We start from the raw sequence: 22,130 nt of genomic DNA, 5'->3' as shown, positions 1-22,130 counted from the left end.
GTTAACACTCGCCTTATGCTCTATTTCCTTCAAGGCGAGGCACGATACTCATAAACGTTCATAATGTAATCGGGGGTTTACGACCTTACGTCACCCCGATATAGTGTGATTTCCCTTAAATCCCAACGTATGCTCTTGATGCTAATGTATGATATGTCCATAAGATGATGCTATGTAATGAGATGTGTAAGAGTGATGTGTTATGATTGATTTTGTGATGATAAAATTCCACCGCGCCATGATAGCCGGGCATGTCACCACTAAGGTGGGATGCATATGATTTCATCGTGCCTAGATGGCCGGGCATGTCACCGCTAAGGCGGCCTGCGATGTTACACCGAGCCTAGAGGGCCGGGCATGATCACCGCTAGTGGGCGGCATATGATGGTTACCCGGACGCGGGTTAACGACGAGGACTATGATGAGATGATTTATATGATGTGATGACATGTATACTATGATTATGTAAAATATGATATATGTAAGTAAGGCGATTGCCTATGACACTTGTGCAGGTTATATCTTTGCCTCTCGACTCATGATCTTTCTGTTATGTTTATTTCCTTCTTGCCTTACATACTCAGTACAATGTTCGTACTGACGTCCGTTTTCTTTGGACACTGTGTTCATGCCCACAGGTAGACAGGAGGGCGAGTGTTATATCCCGTGTTTTCGCACCTTTGGAAAAATTGGAAATAATTTTGACTTATAAGAAATAAGGTTATAGTTGAGGGTATTTAACATAAGAGTTGTGCATGAAAGAATATTAATATGGAAGTGTCGAGGAAGGCTAAGGGCAAAACGTGGAATTTTGGAAATTAGCTTCGGGAATTGCAAACATAAAATTTGTAGCCAATTGGGCTTGTAAAATAAGAAGTAAAATGAGGCCCAAAAACTTTGTAGGTGGCCGGCCAAGCCAATGGCCCAAGCCCATGATTTTATTAATTTTCCCATGTGTTAAATTAATAAGGGGACCATTTTATATATATATCATCTTATCCCTTAGATTGTTCAAGAAGCATAGAACAAACAAAAACCAAACAAGAGAGAGCAAGAAGAAGAAGGGCTCGGGTTTGGCTTGCAAAAATCACCACCAAAAATATTGCTCGAAAAAATTTTCTCTTGTGATTTCCTTACTAAGTTGAGCACCCTTTGTAACTTGGTGTAGTTGGTTTGGAGAGAGAAGCATCAAATTCATCAAAGTGACCATACCTCCAAGTGAAGAAGACTAGAGGAAAAGGTGAGAATTTATTCCCTATCCTTATGTTATGAAGTCTTGTTTGTGTTGTAGTATGTAGAAATGAGTTGATTGTATGGAAAAATGGAAGTTTTCAAAGTGGGTATGGAATATAGAATGTGGCCGTGTGTGTGTGTTAATGTGTAAGTGAAATGAGTTGAAATTTATGTTGTATTCTAGTTGTGTGTATGATGGAATTCATATGGAGAATTAGAGTTGAATAAATTTGGTTGAAGTTGAAATATAGGGGTTTGGCCGTGTGGTATGGTGTTGGTAGGATGCTAATGAATTAATTTTGTTTAATGTGTTAGTTGTGTTATTGTGATGCTTGCAATGTAAATGAAGATAAAATGATATAAGTTTGTATTGAAATGGAATGTAGAAGCTTATGTCGTTTTAGTACGATCACGACATTGCGAAAATGAAGTTGTTAGGTTGCAAGTGATGATGATTATTGATGAATTTGGAACATGAAAACATGTCATGAATATGTATGCCAAAGATTAGAAGCTTTGGATGAAATATGACTTTGGCGGAAAGTTGTATATTATGTATATCGTGTGTATAATTTAAGGAAGCGATATGAAATGCTTCTAAACTATATTGTGATGATCTAGATCAATGACGAATGTGAAACCATTGAGATTTGTTTGGAAATTAAAGATGAAATAAAGGCTAAGGCATTATGTCGGCAAGTAGAACTAGTTATGTCATATTGTGTATTATATTGATTGTTGTTGTTGTGGGTGTTGTTGTTGGGTTGTTGATGATTGTTTTGGCCGAGTTGAATTCTCGGGGGTGCTATATTTATAGGGGAGGTGCTGCCGAAATTTCGATAGACATATATGAGTTAAGTTGAATTCGTAGAATCTATAACTCACAATTGGTAAACTTGACCATTTGCAGATTTTTGACAAAACGGGAAGTGAGTTTGGAGAGACGTAAGGAGCTAGAACGGTATGTAAAGCTACCCCGATCCTTCTTTTGGCATGCCTAAGTGTATTAGAATCGGATTCGGGCCTCGAAAGACTTTCTGCCCATCGGAATCCGCAATTGAAAATCTCGCTTTTTCCTTCAGTAAGATTGAGCCCTTTTGGTTTGTATTCTTGGAAATTATGCAAACTTTCTCTAAACTCCTTGGAAAGCTATAGAACGTCCATAGAACCTTTGTAGGTGACCCCATAAGTTTAAAATATGTAATTTGAGCCCACCGCCTTGCTTGTCCCGAGGTGGGCCCACTATTTCCGGTTTTGCCCGTATTGTACTCAAGTCTTACTTTCGAGCGGTTTTCGAAAGAAATGTTTTGACTACCATTCTAATTACTTAACAAACATTGTTTTAAATATTCCATTAAGTCTGATAAATTGTTTTGACACTCGGAACAACTTCAGAAAGGTTATGCTCTGTAATTCACGATGATGTCCGAAACTCATTTATTATGATCCCTTCTGACTTCATTGGATCGGTTGTCTTTGATATGCCTCATCGAGTCTATGGAAACATTTATGATATTTTAATTGCATTAGTCTCTCACTACTCCACTCGTGGATGCCCCAATGCTTCCCACACTGAGCCCGGGCCAGGATATGTTGTCAAGCGTGATCCTTTGCATTGTTCACCGTGCCTCGATGTGAGGGGGCAGGTATACGCGTACATGGGTTTGCGGAGTATGCTGTGCCATGTACGCTTGTTCTGATATGATCTGCTATGGCCATCTGATATGATATATTATGTGACGGGGTTATGCCCCCATTCTGATCCTTCTGTGTTGTGGCACCAACGTCGGGAGAGTGGCCATGTTCTGTCTGCCGAGTCCCTTGGAAGGGGCCGGATTTGACATGACATATGTTTCTGTACACACTCTGCATGTTTTGAAAATATGTATTTGATACTTTGGATTTTCTGCTCACTTTCTGTACGTTCTGTACCAGTTATGATTTTGTTTCTGTAATTTAGGCTTTACATATTCAGTACATATTTCGTACTGACCCCCTTTCCTCGGGGGCTGCGTTTTCATGCCGCACAGGTACCGACGACAGGTTTGCCGATACGTCTGTCTAGGATAACTTTTCTGCCATTTGGAGCGCTCTTTTATTCAGAGCCATCTTTTGGTACAGTCTGTCACTTCTATATATGTATATTCTCGTTCATGGGTACGGCGGGGCCCTGTCCCGCCATATGATTCTGTTGGTCTGTTTAGAGGTCTGTAGACATGTTTGTGTGTTGGGGTCTTTCTGTACAGATGTGTGTATATGTTGTGTTTGGGCGATCCCATTCGCCGCGGCGGCCGGTCCGCATATATTTAAATGTTGCTCTGTTGGCCCTGTGTGGCCTTTGTTGGTATTTTCTGCGTGCAGGGTATTTGGGATAGTCCGTAAAACAAAGGAGACTCTGCCGAAATTTTCTGGAAATTAGCTAAATTTGAAATAAAGCCTTGTCGGCTTCTGCTATATACTGGAATGCGTTTGAGTGCCCAGATCGGGCACTAGTCACGGCCTACGGGATTGGGTCGTTACAAAAGTGGTATCAGAGTGGTTCGTCCTCGGAATGTCTACAGACCGTGTCTAGTAGAGTCTTGTTTATCGGTGTGTTGTGCACCACACCTATAAACAGGAGGCCACAGGGCATTTAGGATACTACCCTTCTTTCTGTCTTAGATCGTGCGATAGAGCTGTGTTATCAGGATGACTCCTCCCTAACGAATTGTTACATTTGCAGTTATGCCTCCAAAAAAGGCGACAGCGGCCCAAAAGGCCAAGGCAGCAGCTGTGGGAGAGACTAGTCAGGCCCAGAGGGTTACCAGGGCCCATGCCCATATTGCTCCTGATATTTTGCCCCCGGCAGAGGGCTCTTCCACACCGCCACACGTAGAGGAGATTGGAGCAGCAGCAGCTGCAGGTCGAGGGCCGGCTCCACCGCCAGCTCCCGAGATTCCAGTACCTGAGTCTCCAGCTCCACAGCCAGGGACTGAGGATCAGACTATGAGAGAGGCAGTCCAGCTATTGACCAGACTTGTGGCGGGACAGGTTCAGGGGCACGGATTGCGAGGTGACCGAGCATATCGGCGTGACAGTTTGAGAGCTCGTGAGTTCTTGACTTGTGGCCCTTCAGAGTTTTTCGGGACAAAGCCCGAGGAGGATCCTGAGGAGTTTATCAGGAAGATGCGGCGCACCTTACATTTGATTAATGCTTCCGCGACAGAGTCAGTCACATTGGCTTCGTACCGGTTGTATGATGTAGCGGCAAATTGGTACGAGTCATGGGAGTTATCCAGAGGCGACGGCGCTCCCCCAGCAGTTTGGGATAATATTTCTCAGGCTTTTCTTAGCCATTTTCTGCCTCCGGAGTTACGGCGGGCCAAGGCTGACAGATTCTTATTGCTGAGACAGAGGGGCCGCAGTGTTCGAGAGTACAGTATGGATTTCGACTCATTGGCCCGATATGCACCTGCTGTGGTAGCTACTATGGCGGACAGGATGCACATGTATATTATGGGGTTGGACCGGTATTTTGTCGACAGTTGTTTGGTATTGGCCGCTCAGCCCGATATGGATATTGCCCGTATTCAGGCGCACGCCCAGGGCATGGAGGACCGGCACAGGGGTCATCAGCCCGATAGGAGTCATGATCGGAGACAGCCTAAGAGGGCCAGATCATCTGGGTATTCGGGAGATTTTCGGGGCAGACAGCCTCAGCAGCCGCAGCAGCCTAGCAGACATCTATCCCAGCCGGCACAGAGCGCACCTCCGCAGCCTACAGGTCGCAGATTTGATAGCCCAGGTTATTCAGGAGCAGGTCAGAGCTCCAGGGCTTCAGGTTCGCGGACAGATCGGGGTTCTGGTCAGACGAGGCCACCTAGGCCTCAGTGTTCTTATTGTGGCAGATACCATCCTGGGGAGTGCTACAGAGCCACCGGTGCATGCTTTTCTTGCGGCCATCAGGGCCATTCTGTGAGAGATTGCCCTTATAAGGGCGGTTCGGGTGGTGCAGCGCAGCCTACCGAATCAGTCGCCGGGTCATCATCTTCGTCAGTGGCTATGCGCCCTACAGGGCCGGGTACATCAGCACCGGCGGGTCGCGGCAGAGGCTGTGGTGGAGCTTCTGGTACTAGCGGTCGTTCGAACCGCATTTTTGCTTTGGCCAGCCGCCAGGATCAGGAGGCATCGCCTAATGTCGTTACAGGTACATTATTGGTTTTCTCTCGGTCTGTGTATGCATTAATTGATCCAGGTTCGACTTTTTCATATATTTCGCCTCTTGTTGCTGGAAAAATTGGTATAACGTCTGAACCTATAGAGCCATTTGAGGTAGCCACACCGATTGGGGACTTTATTGTAGCAAAACAGCTATATAAAGATTGTTCTGTAATTGTATGTGGCCGAGACACTAAGGCAGATCTGGTGGAGTTAGATATGATCGAGTTCGATGTTATTATGGGTATGGACTGGCTACCTTCCTGTTATGCTAATATTGACTGCCAAAATAAGGTAGTTCGTTTCCAGTTTCCCGGGGAGCCAGTTATAGAATGGGCCGGTAATACAGCATCGCTGAAAGGTAAGTTTATTTCATACCTTAAGGCGAAGAAAATGATCAGAAAAGGTTATATTTATCATCTGGTTCGGGTACAAGACTTGACAGCAGAAACGCCGACTCTTCAGTCAGTTCCCGTGGTTAATGAATTTCCAGATGTGTTCCCAGAAGAGCTTCCAGGCCTTCCTCCAGAGCGAGAGATAGATTTTTCTATTGATTTGCTTCCAGATACTCAACCTATATCTATTCCCCCGTACAGAATGGCACCAGTAGAATTGAAAGAACTGAAAGAGCAGTTGAAGGATTTGTTAGAAAAAGGCTTCATCAGACCTAGTACTTCGCCTTGGGGAGCCCCGGTATTATTTGTGCGTAAGAAAGACGGGTCGCTGCGTATGTGTATTGATTATCGGCAGCTGAATTAGGTAACCATAAAGAATAAATACCCCCTCCCCAGAATTGATGATTTGTTTGATCAGTTGCAGGGCGCCAAATATTTCTCGAAGATAGACCTTCGGTCAGGCTATCATCAGGTACGGGTACGAGAGGCCGATATTCCTAAGACAGCATTCCAGACCAGATATGGGCATTATGAATTCAGAGTTATGTCGTTTGGGTTAACTAATGCTCCTGCGGTATTCATGGATCTAATGAATCGGGTATTCAGGTCGTTCTTGGATATGTTCGTAATTGTATTTATCGATGATATTCTGGTTTATTCTCGGTCCGAAGCAGAGCACGCAAATCATCTGAGAGCGGTATTAGGGGTACTTCGGCATCAGAAATTATATGCAAAATTTTCTAAATGTGAATTCTGGCTGGCTTCAGTGGCATTCTTGGGGCATATTATTGCAGCTGATGGTGTCCGGGTGGATACACAGAAGATTGAGGCCGTGAAGAATTGGCCCAGACCCACGACGCCCACAGAGGTACGTATTTTTATGGGGTTAGCAGGCTATTACAGAAGATTTGTGGTAAAGTTTGCTTCGATTTCAGCGCCTTTGACAAGGCTAACTCAGAAGGAAGCCAAGTTCCAGTGGACTGATGCTTGTGAACGAAACTTCCAGTTGCTGAAAGAGAAGCTGACTACAGCTCCAGTTCTGACTCTTCCCGAGGGACCAGACGGGTATGTTATTTATTGTGATGCTTCTGGTGTGGGGTTAGGCTATGTATTGATGCAGCACGGCCGAGTTATAGCGTATGCCTCCCGACAGCTCAAAAAGCATGAAAAGAATTATCCTACTCACGATCTGGAGCTTGCAGCGGTGATTCATGCCCTTAAGATATGGAGACATTATTTATATGGCGTTCATGTTGATATCTATACAGATCATAAGAGTCTCCTGTATATTTTTAAGCAGAAGGAGCTTAATTTGCTGCAGCGGAGGTGGCTAGAGCTCCTGAAAGACTATGATGTGGACATTTTGTATCATCCGGGCAAGGCTAAAGTTGTTGCAGATGCACTCAGCCAGAAATCTATGGGCAGCTTGGCAGATTTACAGCCAGACAGGAGAGAGATAGTATGTGACATTCATCAGTTGGCTATTCTTGGGGTTCGTCTGGCCGATTCTGGCGGTACACGGATTTCTGTTCGAGGGATTTCTGAATCATCTATTAAGGAAGATACCAGGCGGCATCAATATGAAGATCCTGTTTTAGCTCGTTACAGAGACACAACCTATGATATGGAGAAGACTCTGTTCGAGTTTACACCAGACGGAACCTTACTATACAGAGGCAGGTTGTGTGTACCTGATATTGCGGGGCTACGGCAGCAGGTTATGGGCGAGGCACACTATGCTCGCTATTCTGTTCATCCTGGGTCTACGAAGATGTACCATGATCTTAGATGCCTATACTGGTGGGATGGTATGAAACAGGATATCGCAGAGTTCGTCGCCCAGTGTCCAAATTGTCAGCAGGTCAAAATTGAACATCAGAAACCGGGTGGACTGTTGCAAGAAATGGAAATTCCGACGTGGAAGTGAGAGATCATTAATATGGACTTCATTACAGGTTTGCCTCGCACTCCACGGAAGTATGATTCCATCTGGGTTATTGTTGATAGGCTGACAAAATCGGCCCATTTTCTCCCCGTCAGAACTACTTATTCCGCTGAGGATTATGCCTGGATTTATATTAAAGAAATTGTGCGACTACATGGAGTTCCTATATTTATTATTACTGACAGAGGTGCCCAGTTCACGACGAACTTCTGGAGATCTTTTCAGGAGGGATTAGGGATTCAGGTGAGTCTGAGCACAGCATTCCATCCTCAGAGCGACGGACAGGCCGAGCGCACTATTCAGACACTTGAAGATATGTTGCGGGCCTGTGTTATTGATTTCAGAGGTAGCTGGGAGGATCACTTGCCATTGATTGAATTTGCGCATAATAACAACTACCATTCCAGCATCCAGATGGCTCCGTACGAGGCTTTATATGGTAGGAAATGCAGGTCACCTATCGGCTGGTTTGATATTGGCGAGACAGAGTTAATTGGCCCAGAAATGATCCAGCAGGCCTCTGATAAGGTGAAACTTATCCGAGAGCGACTGTTAGCAGCCCAAAGTCGACAGAAGTCATACGCCGATAAACGGCGTCGACCGTTGGAATTCGAGGTAGGCGATTGGGTATTCCTGAAGGTATCGCCTATGAAAGGCGTGATGCGGTTCGGCAGGAAGGGTAAGCTCAGTCCGCGTTATATTGGGCCTTATCAGATTATTAGAAAAATTGGAAATGTCGCCTATGAGTTAGATCTGCCATCAGATTTGGAAGCGGTACATCCGGTATTCCATGTATCTATGCTCCGCAAAATGCATTGGTGATCCCTCCAGAATATTCCCTGCGGATGATATTCAGGTGACGGAGCAGTTATCTTATGAGGAGCAGCCTGTAGCTATCTTGGACCGCCAGGTAAGGAAGCTCCGGAACAAAGATGTAGCCTCTGTTAAGGTGCTGTGGCGGAACAACAATAGGGAAGAAATGACCTGGGAAGCCGAAGAGGAGATGAAGAAGAAATATCCTCATTTGTTCCCTATGCCCTCAGGTAATCTTGAATCTTTGCTTAATTCCACTTCAATAATGAATGTGTGCCATATGTGCTGTCTATAAACAGAAACTCCCCCAAAGTATTTTCAGACCCTATAAGATTAATTTAACATTCGAGGACGAATGTTCAAAAGGGGGGGAGGATGTTATATCCCGTGTTTTCGCACCTTTGGAAAAATTGGAAATAATTTTGACTTGTAAGAAATAAGGTTATAGTTGAGGGTATTTAACATAAGAGTTGTGCATGAAAGAATATTAATATGGAAGTGTCGAGGAAGGCTAAGGGCAAAACGTGGAATTTCAGAAATTAGCTTCGGGAATTGCAAACATAAAATTTGTAGCCAATTGGGCTTGTAAAATAAGAAGTAAAATGACGCCCAAAAGCTTTGTAGGTGGCCGGCCAAGCCAATGGCCCAAGCCCATGATTTTATTAATTTTCCCATGTGTTAAATTAATAAGGGGACCATTTTATATATATATCATGTTATCCCTTAGATTGTTCAAGAAGCATAGAACAAACAAAAACCAAACAAGAGAGAGCAAGAAGAAGAAGGGCTCGGGTTTGGCTTGCAAAAATCACCACCAAAAATATTGCTCGAAAAAAATTTCTCTTGTGATTTCCTTACTAAGTTGAGCACCCTTTGTAACTTGGTGTAGTTGGTTTGGAGAGAGAAGCATCAAATTCATCAAAGTGACCATACCTCCAAGTGAAGAAGACTAGAGGAAAAGGTGAGAATTTATTCCCTATCCTTATGTTATGAAGTCTTGTTTGTGTTGTAGTATGTAGAAATGAGTTGATTGTATGGAAAAGTGGAAGTTTGCAAAGTTGGTATGGAATATAGAATGTGGCTGTGTGTGTGTGTTAATGTGTAAGTGAAATGAGTTGAAATTTATGTTGTATTCTAGTTGTGTGTATGATGGAATTCATATGGAGAATGAGAGTTGAATAAATTTGGTTGAAGTTGAAATATAGGGGTTTGGCCGTGTGGTATGGTGTTGGTAGGATGCTAATGAATTAATTTTGTTTAATGTGTTAGTTGTGTTATTGTGATGCTTGCAATGTAAATGAAGATAAAATGATATAAGTTTGTATTGAAATGGAATGTAGAAGCTTATGTTGTTTTAGTACGATCTTACGACATTGCGAAAATGAAGTTGTTAGGTTGCAAGTAATGATGATTATTGATGAATTTGGAACATGAAAACATGTCATGAATATGTATGCCAAAGATTAGAAGCTTTGGATGAAATATGACTTTGGCGGAAAGTTGTATATTATGTATATCGTGTGTATAATTTAAGGAAGCGATATGAAATGCTTCTAAACTATATTGTGATGATCTAGATCAATGACGAATGTGAAACCATTGAGATTTGTTTGGAAATTAAAGATGAAATAAAGGCTAAGGCATTATGTCGGCAAGTAGAACTAGTTATGTCATATTGTGTATTATATTGATTGTTGTTGTTGTGGGTGTTGTTGTTGGGTTGTTGATGATTGTTTTGGCCGAGTTGAATTCTCGGGGGTGCTATATTTATAGGGGAGGTGCTGCCGAAATTTCGATAGACATATATGAGTTAAGTTGAATTCGTAGAATCTATAACTCACAATTGGTAAACTTGACCATTTGCAGATTTTTGACAAAATGGGAAGTGAGTTTGGAGAGGCGTAAGGAGCTAGAAAGGTATGTAAAGCTACCCCGATCCTTCTTTTGGCATGCCTAAGTGTATTAGAATCGGATTCGGGCCTCGAAAGACTTTCTGCCCATCGGAATCCGCAATTGAAAATATCGCTTTTTCCTTAAGTAAGATTGAGCCCTTTTGGTTTGTATTCTTGGAAATTATGCAAACTTTCTCTAAACTCCTTGGAAAGCTATAGAACGTCCGTAGAACCTTTGTAGGTGACCCCATAAGTTTAAAATATTTAATTTGAGCCCACCGCCTTGCTTGTCCCGAGGTGGGCCCACTATTTCCGGTTTTGCCCGTATTGTACTCAAGTCTTACTTTCGAGCGGTTTTCGAAAGAAATGTTTTGACTACCATTCTAATTACTTAACAAACATTGTTTTAAATATTCCATTAAGTCTGATAAATTGTTTTGACACTCGGAACAACTTCAGAAAGGTTATGCTCTGTAATTCACGATAATGTCCGAAACTCATTTATTATGATCCCTTCCGACTTCATTGGATCGGTTGTCTTTGATATGCCTCATCGAGTCTATGGAAACATTTATGATATTTTAATTGCATTAGTCTCTCACTACTCCACTCGTGGATGCCCCAATGCTTCCCACACTGAGCCCGGGCCAGGATATGTTGTCAAGTGTGATCCTTTGCATTGTTCGCCGTGCCTCGATGTGAGGGGGCAGGTATATGCCTACATGGGTTTTTGGAGTATGTTGTGCCATGTACACTTGTTCTGATATGATCTGCTATGGCCATCTGATATTATATATTATATGACGGGGTTATGCCCCCATTCTGATCCTTCTGTGTTGTGGCACCAGCGTCGGGAGGGTGGCCACGTTCTGTCTGCCGAGTCCCTTGGCAGGGGCCGGATTTGATATGACATATGTTTCTGTACTAGTTATGATTTTGTTTCTGTAATTCAGGCTTTACATATTCAGTACATATTTCGTACTGACCACCATTCCTCGGGGGCTGCGTTTTCATGCCGCGCAGGTACCGACGACAGGTTTGCCGATCCGTCTGTCTAGGATATCTTTTCTGCCATTTGGAGCGCTCTTTTATTCAGAGCCATCTTTTGGTACAGTCTGTCACTTCTATATATGTATATTCTCGTTCATGGGTATGGCGGGGCCCTGTCCCGCCATATGATTCTGTTGGTCTGTTTAGAGGTCTGTAGACATGTTTGTGGGTTGGGGTCTTTCTGTACAGATGTGTGTATATGTTGTGTTTGGGCGATCCCATTCGCCGCGGCGGCCGGTCCGCATATATTTAAATGTTGCTCTGTTGGCCCTGTGTGGCCTTTGTTGGTATTTTCTGCGTGCAGGGTATTTGGGATAGTCCGTAAAACAAAGGAGACTCTACCGAAATTTTTCTAGAAATTAGCTAAATTTGAAATAAAGCCTTGTCGGCTTCTGCTATACACTGGAATGCGTTTGAGTGCCCAGATCGGGCACTAGTCACGGCCTACGGGATTGGGTCGTGACAGCGAGCTTGAGCCAGACTCGTAGGAGCTGTTAACGATTGAAAGCACTCCTTTGTTCCGGAGGTGCTTAATTATTCTTTTGTGTATATTTGTATATTTTGGGCTCGATGGGGCCCGTCCATGTGTTTTGTACTCCAGAAGAGGCTCGTAGATACTTGATGCGGGTTATGTGGTCTCACAAGGTTACTATGATGTATATGTATGCAACCATTATTTTGATAGCCTAAAGGCTTATGCATATAAAGATATTATGTTTTGACTTGAAAAGTGATTTTTCTTTTAACTTGAGAATAAAATTGGTTAAAAGAAATTAAATGAGTATGATAAGAAATAGAACGAACGGTGCTCCGTGGTTAGCCCCGGGTACCCGTCGCGGCCCCTAGTTGGGTCGTGACAATGACGTGTACTTGGTTCTGTTTGTGGTTGACGTATACTTGTTGATTTATCTGTTTATCTTTCTTTATTGTTTGAATTATGTTAGCTATACTTAGTCGGCCTATGATACCTTCCAATTACTGTGGTTTTGTACTGACCTGCACTTGCTGCATTCTTTTATGACTGCAGTGTTCCAGGTTGGATCTGCTTCCGTCTCCCGTGGCTGATAGTCGCTATCAGTACAGCCTAGAGTTTACAGGGTGAGCACGAGACGTTCGCTACCTTGAAGACTCCTCTTATCTATGTCTTATTTTCCATTCTGAGACATATTTAGATTTGATATATTATTATATTTCAAGACTTGTATATTTCAAGCTAGATCTTCTGGTATGGATTAGACTAGACTGTACGGTGTATTTTCCTATTTCCGCACTTTATTTATATTATTATGGTCAGACTTACGTGATTTATTCTCTTCCACTTATTTAGTTATTATTTACGTTTTTATTATCGTTGGTTGAGGGTTTGCTTACCGAGGTAGAAAAGGTAAGTGCTTGCACGACTTAACTAAATTGGGTCGTGACAATGCCGAAAAGGCCATTCGTTCAAACATGTACTGCCAAAAGGGCCGTTCACACAAACAAAAAAGCATATACATGCCAAAAGGGTCATTCATCTAAACAAAAAGCATCTGCATGCTAAAAGGGCCATTAATACAAACAAAAAAGCACGTGCTTGCCGAAAGGGTCATTCATTCAAACGAGCACTGCCAAAAGGGCCATTCACACAAACAAACAAAAGCATATGCAGGCCAAAAGGATCATTCATCCAAACAAAAGCATCTGCATGCCAAAAGGGCCATTAATACAAACAAAAAGCATGTGTATGCCGAAAGGGCCATTCATTCAAACAAGCATTGACAAAAGGGGCATTCACACAAACAAAAAAGCATATACATGCCAAAACGACCATTCATCCAAACAAAAAGCATCTACATGCCCAAAAGGCCATTCATACAAACAAAAAGGATGTGCATGCCACAAGGGACAATCATTCAAACAAATTGTCGCCAAAAGGACCATTCACCAAAGGATCATGTATACATCACGGGGTATATCGGCAAGGCTGTCAACAGACGGAAACATGTATTGAGCTGCCAGAGAGGAGCAGGCCGTTGAACCGAATTCAGACACTTGCGAAGCAAACGTGAAACTTTTTCTTGCGCAGCGGTCAACATAGGGTGCCCTTGAAAGTCAAGCTCTCCGCCCGGGATTTGGAAGCCATCCGATCTCAGACTCGTCCACAATCATGTCTGTTTATCTGCTTTCTTTACTAAAAACCGCAACCAGTCGGATACATGTGACATGATTCCTAGAAATCAGGGATATGAAGTCGGGCTTAAAACCAGAGAGTCGGTCTCATTCTAGCAGTCGTCCTGAAATATCTAAATCACAATGCCGAAAATCTAGAGACTTTCCGTCAAATCACTTAAAAGTTTAGTTGAGTCGAACTACAAGTGGCCTGAATTCTCGTACAACCCGAGATATGTAGGAAACCCATAGATCAGGGCCCGACCATCACTATAAAAAAGAAATGCACAAAAGTGAAGTACATTGGACTGGTCGGCCAAAAATCAGGGTTTGTCAAATTTTGTTGCTCGCAGATGGCTTTGCCATCCCCACAAAACGAAGGGACAGTTGTTGACACCTTATTTTTTATCTCCGTTAATCTTATTTAATTATTCAGAGTTTCCGAACTATAAATGGAGTAGGATATGCATTACATAAATCAAAGAGGATATTAAATTATACCAGTGACATTTTGCAATTGTATTTGGCAAAACACCAACAAAAGAACAATCGCATATCATTTTAACATTTTTTGTAAATTTTCAAGAAATTCGAGAATAACTATTTCTTTTCTCAAAAAAAAAAAAGAACAAAACAATTACGAGTCATTTATTTTAACCAAATGCAATTAGTTATCGAGTATTTTTACTCTGTCAAAGCTAAGAGATTTGGATTAATTAGGTAAAACAAAGCGTGTTTGAATTTATTTTTAGGAAGTTAATCGTCTAAGTTAGAGTTCATTTAATTTTTAGAGTTTAATTTGATTGTCATTTAATTTTAGGAGTTTAATTTGATTGTCATTTAATTTTTGGAATTTAATTTGATTATAATCAATACAATTTGAATATGCTAAAATGAAAATCCTTATTTCATAATTTGCAATATTTGGAAATTGACCCTAGATACGACATATATACAACATATATACATGTGTGTTGCTCCCAAACGCACACGCAAGTATACGTGGTCGTACAAGTAATATAGACCGTTAAGTCCAGATATCGATTCCACAGAGACTTAGATTCCACTGTCAAACTAATTCAAATTCGAATAAAACTATTCAAGGAAGTGAAAATGAAGGTATTTGTTGTAACTAAACTAAGACTGAAAAATAAATACTTTGTGATGGGTGTTTTTGTGACTGAGAGTATTTTGACAAAGACTATAACATTTATCAGATGAGAGAAAGATCTAGGGTCATGTCTTTCGACAATCCAGTTGATCTTCGGACAATTCCACCTATTTTTTTTCCTGGGTTACTACTTGACGGGTTAATTATAACTTTATGATATTCTCTCGAACTGCTCACAAGCCTGTAGATGTTATTGCATAGGCTAAGGTACGGGTTAATTATAACTTTATGATATTCTCTCGAACTGCTCACAAGCCTGTAGATGTTATTGCATAGGCTACGACGTACCATAGGCTTGCCCTTAGTGTAACCACTCCACTAATACAAGTAGGACGAACCTGGAATCAAGTAGGCCTTCAAGGGTTGTAATGTAGGCTAAGGGACGGGTAGGAATTATTTGTATAATAGTGACTATCCTCCCTAAGCTCTTTATTACATATACTTCTATCATTCTTGCACAGTTTCTTCATTAGCCTTTATTCAACACCAACAAACCTTTAAATTACTCCCAATTCACCCATTTTTCTTTGTTTAAGCACCACTCTTTTAAAAGTCACACAAGTTGGAAGGGAAACTTTTTCGCTACATTTTTTCTGTCTTTTTCAGATTTTTTTTTCAATTCCCAACTAACAAGTGAGTTAGTTCTTTTAACTTGGTGTGCCCATAGTCTAACTAGATTATAATTAACAACCATTTTCCCTTTTTCATTCACATCCCAACTCCCATTATATATGTAAATGATTAAAGTGCTCATAGAGTATTTGGATCAAAAATCATGTTTTATAGAACGAAGGGGTAAAGGCTAATTATTGCTATCAACGAAAAGGCTAAAGGTTCAAAAGGGTTAACTAGGGTGCTATTTACAAGTTGGTAGGATAAACGTTATAGGCTTTTTAGTGACTAATCAAAGAAGCGCCTCTATCATTTCCCAGTCTCAACCGAGCTTCATTTCGCTTTGTGAACACACTGGGCAAGTTCTAAATGTCAATACCAAACATGAATGCAAATGCCAAACCTTACACACACATGGCACACCATCAAGGCAAGAGGGATCCGGTTGTCCCTTGAATCAAACAACAATAAAAATCAACAATGTCAATTGGGTCATAACGAGTGAAACAAGAAAAATTTGCAAGTGCTTTCAAGAAAAGTGATACAATTTCAAGGCACGCTTTCACAATTTTTTTTTTAAGATCACTCGTATGCCAATACTTCACCTAACCCGTGCACCTAGCATTTGAATACGCCTATCTTAAAGACTAATTTTCCCTCAAGCAGGTTGTCATCCACCCGTCATCCGGAAAAGCCCTTTCTATGACAATAAAAGAAAAATCTACCTATGCCCGATTCAAAGGCCCCCCTTGGGAAAGAACCGAGGCCATAGGAAAACCAAAAGGGGTGGATGATGAATGCCTACTAATGAGAGACTTAAAAGGTTATCAAAGAAAAATAAAGAACCTAAAATATTTTTGAATTTTTTTTTCGACACTAATACTCAAAACAACTAAAAAAAAAACCTAAGGCATACTAATCATTATCCGCATCCTCAAAATGTTATTACAAAACCAAGGACGCATTTCCCACCCCACACTTAAAATCATGCAATGCCCTCAGTGCATATAGATGGAAAAATTTAAAAGCAAGTAAGGTACGAAATACTCCCTGGGCCCACTAGGGCCTAGCTAGCAACATGCTCTCATCATCAAGGGTCGAATGACCCCACACTTCAAACTCTGGCACGCTCCTCAACTTTAACTTCGAGTACTCAGATTTCCCCTAAACATCGTGGAACGTCGTGAATCAACTTTTTCCTCCACCTTGAACATATGAATTTCACCCCTAATTTTGCATCCACTTTTCTATCACGCTTTTGGGGCGGTGGTGTGAAAATAGAGGAACCAAGAAATAGATGTCGCTTCTTGCACTTCTTGACCCTTAAGTGAGGAATGTCATTTTGCCTTTTTGGTGTGGTAAATTTCAGGATGTAAGGTTCTTGTTCCTCATCTATACACTTCTTCATCGTCATAGAGGGCTCGATTTCCATGTCGCCAACCACGCATAATGTAGAAAAATGTTTAGAATGAGGACCAACACGCCCCAAGTCTAAAACTACCTTATTTTTAAGATTATCACTTTTGTACCCTTCCTCAACATTGACATGATCAACAAAGATCTGATCGAATGGTTGGAATTCCTCTATCTTCTCCACATGTTGGCCACTATCCAAGGTAATATGTAGTTAGGCATCAGACGCCTCAACCTTTTTATTCATTTGTTCGTGCAAGCCATGGATATCTGAGCCAAATCGGTCTATTTCTTGTCCGAGCTCAATTCTGCCTTCTATCAGTTGTGTAGCCATGTTTGTAAGACCATCACGGAGAAACCCATGTAGTTTCATTTATTGAGCTTGTTCCGTTAGCCAAGATTGACTCACTATCTCTGCTTCTTCAAAACTATCTCTTTGTAGGAACTTGCTCTCTTCTTTTGCATGAGTTTCTTCTTGAGTATTGGCTATGTATATAACTTGCAGATCATTACAAGTTTCAACCTCAACCTACATCTCTGTGAGTTTGGCACGAATCCTCTCTATAGATGTCCACATTTCTGCGGTCTGTTTACTCATTAATGCATCATGCTCCGTCATTTGCTCTCCTATTTGTTTCATCATATCGCTTACCCGTGTAAGACTTGCCGCATCCTCCACTTCATTACTACTGTCAACATCACAAATAATAGAAGAATCATAAATGGGGGCTCGGGGATGGGGAGTAAACGTTAGGACAACTATTCCAATGACCGTCTTGACCACCACATATATTACAAATATTCCACTCAAAAGATTGGGATGGTGCAAACAACCCATTCCTGAAAATATTTTGACAGTGTTGCCACAATTGGGGTCCTCGACAAATCAGACAAGGATCACCAAAATAGGAACAACCAATATTCGACCAATTTTTACTCCAAGATGCCATGTCAAGCAAACTAACGAAAATATTAAATTAAAAAAAATAATAAATAAAAAAAAACTTGAATAGAAATTGAAAAATCCAAATTAGAAAAAAAGTAATAATTCTAAGTCCCCGGCAACGGTGCCAAAAACTTGTTGCTCCCAATCGCACACGCAAGTATACGTGGTCGTACAAGTAATATAGACTGTTAAGTCCAGATATCGATCCCAAAGAAATTTAGATTCCACTGTCGAACAAATTAAAATTCGAATAAAACTATTCAAGGAAGTAAAAATCAAGGTATTTGTTCTAACTAAACTAAGACCGAAAAATAAATAATTTGTGATGGGTGTTTTTGTGATAGAGAGTATTTTGACAAAGACTGTAAGATTTATCAGATGAGAGAAAGATCTAGGGTCATGGCTTTCGACAATCCAGTTCATCTTTGGACAATTTCACCTATTATATTTCCTGGGTTACTAGTTGACGGGTTAATTATAACTTTATGATATTCTCTAGAACTGCTCACAAGCATGTAGATGTTACTGTCACGCCTATATCTCTGCCGTCATCAGAGGAAACAAGAATGCATTTAATTCTCCGTATTCAACTAAGTAGGGCTAAAGGGCATATCTCTATTCTCAGTAGTGAAATGATTAAATCGAACAAACTCTATTTATTTTTATTACGTACGTGAACTCCCTTTCTCAAGTCCAATTCATGCACCACAGATAGTGTCTAACTATTGGCCAGATAATCAAACAATTAAGATCAAGAATAAATAAGCAACCCAAAATATGTAAATTTAATTGATAAAAATGGTCACCGAACCAACTGTCATGTCTTTCGCCACAACACTAGAATTAAGAAGTTTAGCTACTCGTGATTCTCAACGAATAACAAGAGTTCACGAATAATCTAGGGTTAAAAAGATGAAAATAAAGTAAAATCTAGAGAGAGAAAGTCAAACGGCAGCTTAAGAGTCTTAGAATATCCTACCCCCCCCCCCCCCCCCACCCCGTTTTCAGCTAATAAAACGTCTATATATAGTCTAGGGTAAAAACAAAAAATAAGTAAACCTAATCCCAGTCGAACCGGGAAAGCTGTGCAGAAACTAGCTTTCCTTCTGCGATGCGGATGGATAGCGCAAGCCTGGTCCCGATTTTCTTTCACTATACAGAAGAAAGGCCTGATGGTGAATTTTGTTCAGAAGCTTGTTTTGTCCGCTTTCTTCACGCGATGCGGATGAAAAGCGAGACCTTCAGTTCAATTTTTTTTCCTTTTAGTTCATCACTTGTGGTCTTCGATTCGTCACCTCGTGTAATCATCATATGCTCCAAAATAAATCACTTTTAGCCCGGTTTTCCATCGTTTGTCTTCATCGTACCTATACACATGAAATATAACGACATAAGTTCGAATACGACGATTTCATCATAGATTAAGCGACAAAAGTCATAAGAATAGGATGTAAAATGACAAGAAACATAGATATTTGTGCCAAATATCACCACCGCCCACTTAGACATAGCTCGCCGTCGAGCAAACACAACCAACACCAAACTACACTTCTAGCTGAACTCATTCAAATAGGTCTGCAATGGGATTCGGCTAGTATGGCTATCTCAAAAGAAAGATTTCAGAACCAAAACAGTGAGCCAAGTAACGAAAGTCATGCCAAAGATTTAAAAACAACATTTGTAGCATCAATGACCACCTTCCGGGAAAACAATTCACTTTTAAAACCAATTGACCCAACAATACCACTTTAAAGCATGTAAGCAACCTTATGATCACGAAATCAACACTTCACCACTCTTTTGTCAATTATGTGCCCTCACCAAAAGAAAGTAGTCCATATTTCTCAAGATTCACATATGTTTAAATCAATGGACACAAAATCAATAATTAAGCTCACTCTCTCAAAGAATATCACATGCCAAGTACGACGTATCATAGGCTTCCCCTTAGTGTAACCACTCCACTAATACAAGTAAGATGAACATGGAATCAAGTAGGACTTCGAAGGTTGTAATGTAGGCTAAGGGACGGGTAGGAATTATTTGGATAATAGTGACTAACCTCCCTAAGCCCTTTAATACATATACTTCTATCATTCTTGCACAGTTTCTTTATTAGCCCTTATTCAACACAAACCAACCTTCAAATTTCTCCCAATTCACCCATTTTCCTTTGTTTAAGCACCACTCCTTTAAAAGTCACACAAGTTAGAAGGGAAACTTTTTCGCTACATTTTCTCTGTCATTTTCAGATTTTTTTTTTCAATTCCCAACTAACAAGTGAATTAGTTCTTTTCATTTGGTGCGCCCATAGTCTTCCTAGATTACAATTAACAACCATTTTCCCTTTTTCATTCACATCCCAACTCCCATTATATATGTAAATGATTAAGGTGCTCATAGAGTATTTGGATCAAAAATCAAGTTTTATAGAACGAAGGGGTAAAGGCTAATTACTGCTATCAATGAAAAGGCTAAAGGCTCAAAAGGGTTAACTAGGGTGCTATTTATAATTTGGTAGGATAAACATTTTAGGCTTTTTAGTGACTAATCAAAGAAACACCTCTATCATTTCCTAGGCTCAACCGAACTTCGTTCCGCTTTGTGAATACACAGGGCAAGTTCTAGATGTCAATGCCAAACATGGATACAAATGCAAAACCTTACACACACATGGCACACAATCAACGCGAGAGGGATCTGGTTGTCCCTCGAATAAAAAAACAATAAAAATCAACAATGCCAAGTGGGTCATAACGAGTGAAACAAGAATAATTTGCAAGTGCTTTCAAGAAGAGTGATACAATTTCAAGGCATGCTTTCACAATTTTTTTTTTAAGATCACTCATATTCCAATACTTTACCTAACCCGTGCACCTAGCATTTGAATACGCCTAATCTAAGGACTAATTTTCCCTCAAGCAGGTTGTCATCCACCCATCATCAGGAAAAGCCCTTTCTATGACTATAAAAGAAAAATCTACCTATGCCCGGTTCAAAGGCCCCCCCTCAGGAAAGAACCGAGGCCATAGTAAAATAAAAAAGGAGATGATTATGAATGCCTACTAATGAGAGACTTAAAAGGTTATCAAAGAAAAATAAAGAACCTAAAATATTTTTGAAATTGTTTTCTATTTTTTTTCGACACTAAGACTCAAAACTACTGAAAAAAATCCTAAGGCATACTAATCGTTATCCGCAACCTCAAAATGTTATTACAAAACCAAGGACGGATTTCCCACCCCACACTTAAAATCATGCAATGCCCATGCAATGCCCTCAGTGCATATAGATGGAAAAATTTAAAAGCAAGTAAGGTACGAAATACTCCCTGGGGCCCACTAGGGCCTAGCTAGCAAAATGCTCTCATCATCAAGGGTTGAATGACCCCACACTTCAAACTCTGTCACGCTCCTCCGCTTTAACTTCGGGTACTCAGATTTCCCCTAATCATCGTGGCACGATGTGAACCAACTTTTTCCTCCACCTAGAACTTATGTATTTCACCCCTAATTTTGCATCCAATTTTCTATCACGCTTCTGGGGCGGTGGTATGAACATAAAGAAACCAAGAAATAGATGTCGCTTTTTGCACTTCATGACCCTTAAGTGAGGAATGTCGTTTTGTCTTTTTGATGTAGCAAATTTCAGGATGTAAGGTTCTTCTTCCTCATCTATACACTTCTTCATCGGCTTAGAGGGCTCGATTTCCATGTCACCAACCACGCATAATGTAGAAAAATGTTTATAATGAGGACCAACACGCCCCAACTCTAAAACTGCCTTATTTAACATCATCACTTTTGTACCCTTCCTCAACATTGGCATCATCAACAAAGATCTGATCGAATGGTTGGAATTCCTCTATCTTCTCCACATGTTTCCCCCTATCCAAGGTAATATGTAGTTAGGGATCAGACGCCTCAACCTTTTTATTTATTTGTTCCTGAGAGCCATGGATATCTGAGCCAAATCGGTCTATCTTTTGTCCGAGCTCAGTTCTGCCTTCTTTCAGTTGTGTAGCAATGTTTGTAAGACCATCACGAGGAAACCCATGAAGTTTCATTTGTTGATCTTGTTCCGTTAGCCAAGATTGACTCACTATCTCTGCTTTTACAAAACTATCTCTTTGCAGGAACTCGCTCTCTTCTTCTGCTTGAGGTTCTTCTTGAGTAATGGCTAAGTGTATAACTTGCAGATCATTACAAGTTTCAACCTCGGCCTGTATCTCTGTGAGTTTGGCACGAATCCCCTTTATGGAATTCCACATTTCTGCGGTTTGTTTACTCATTAATGCATCATGCTCCATCATTTG

This window comes from Lycium barbarum, chromosome 7 (assembly GCF_019175385.1).
Source record: "Lycium barbarum isolate Lr01 chromosome 7, ASM1917538v2, whole genome shotgun sequence".
NCBI lineage: Eukaryota > Viridiplantae > Streptophyta > Magnoliopsida > Solanales > Solanaceae > Lycium > Lycium barbarum.
This window is presented reverse-complemented; position numbering follows the sequence as displayed.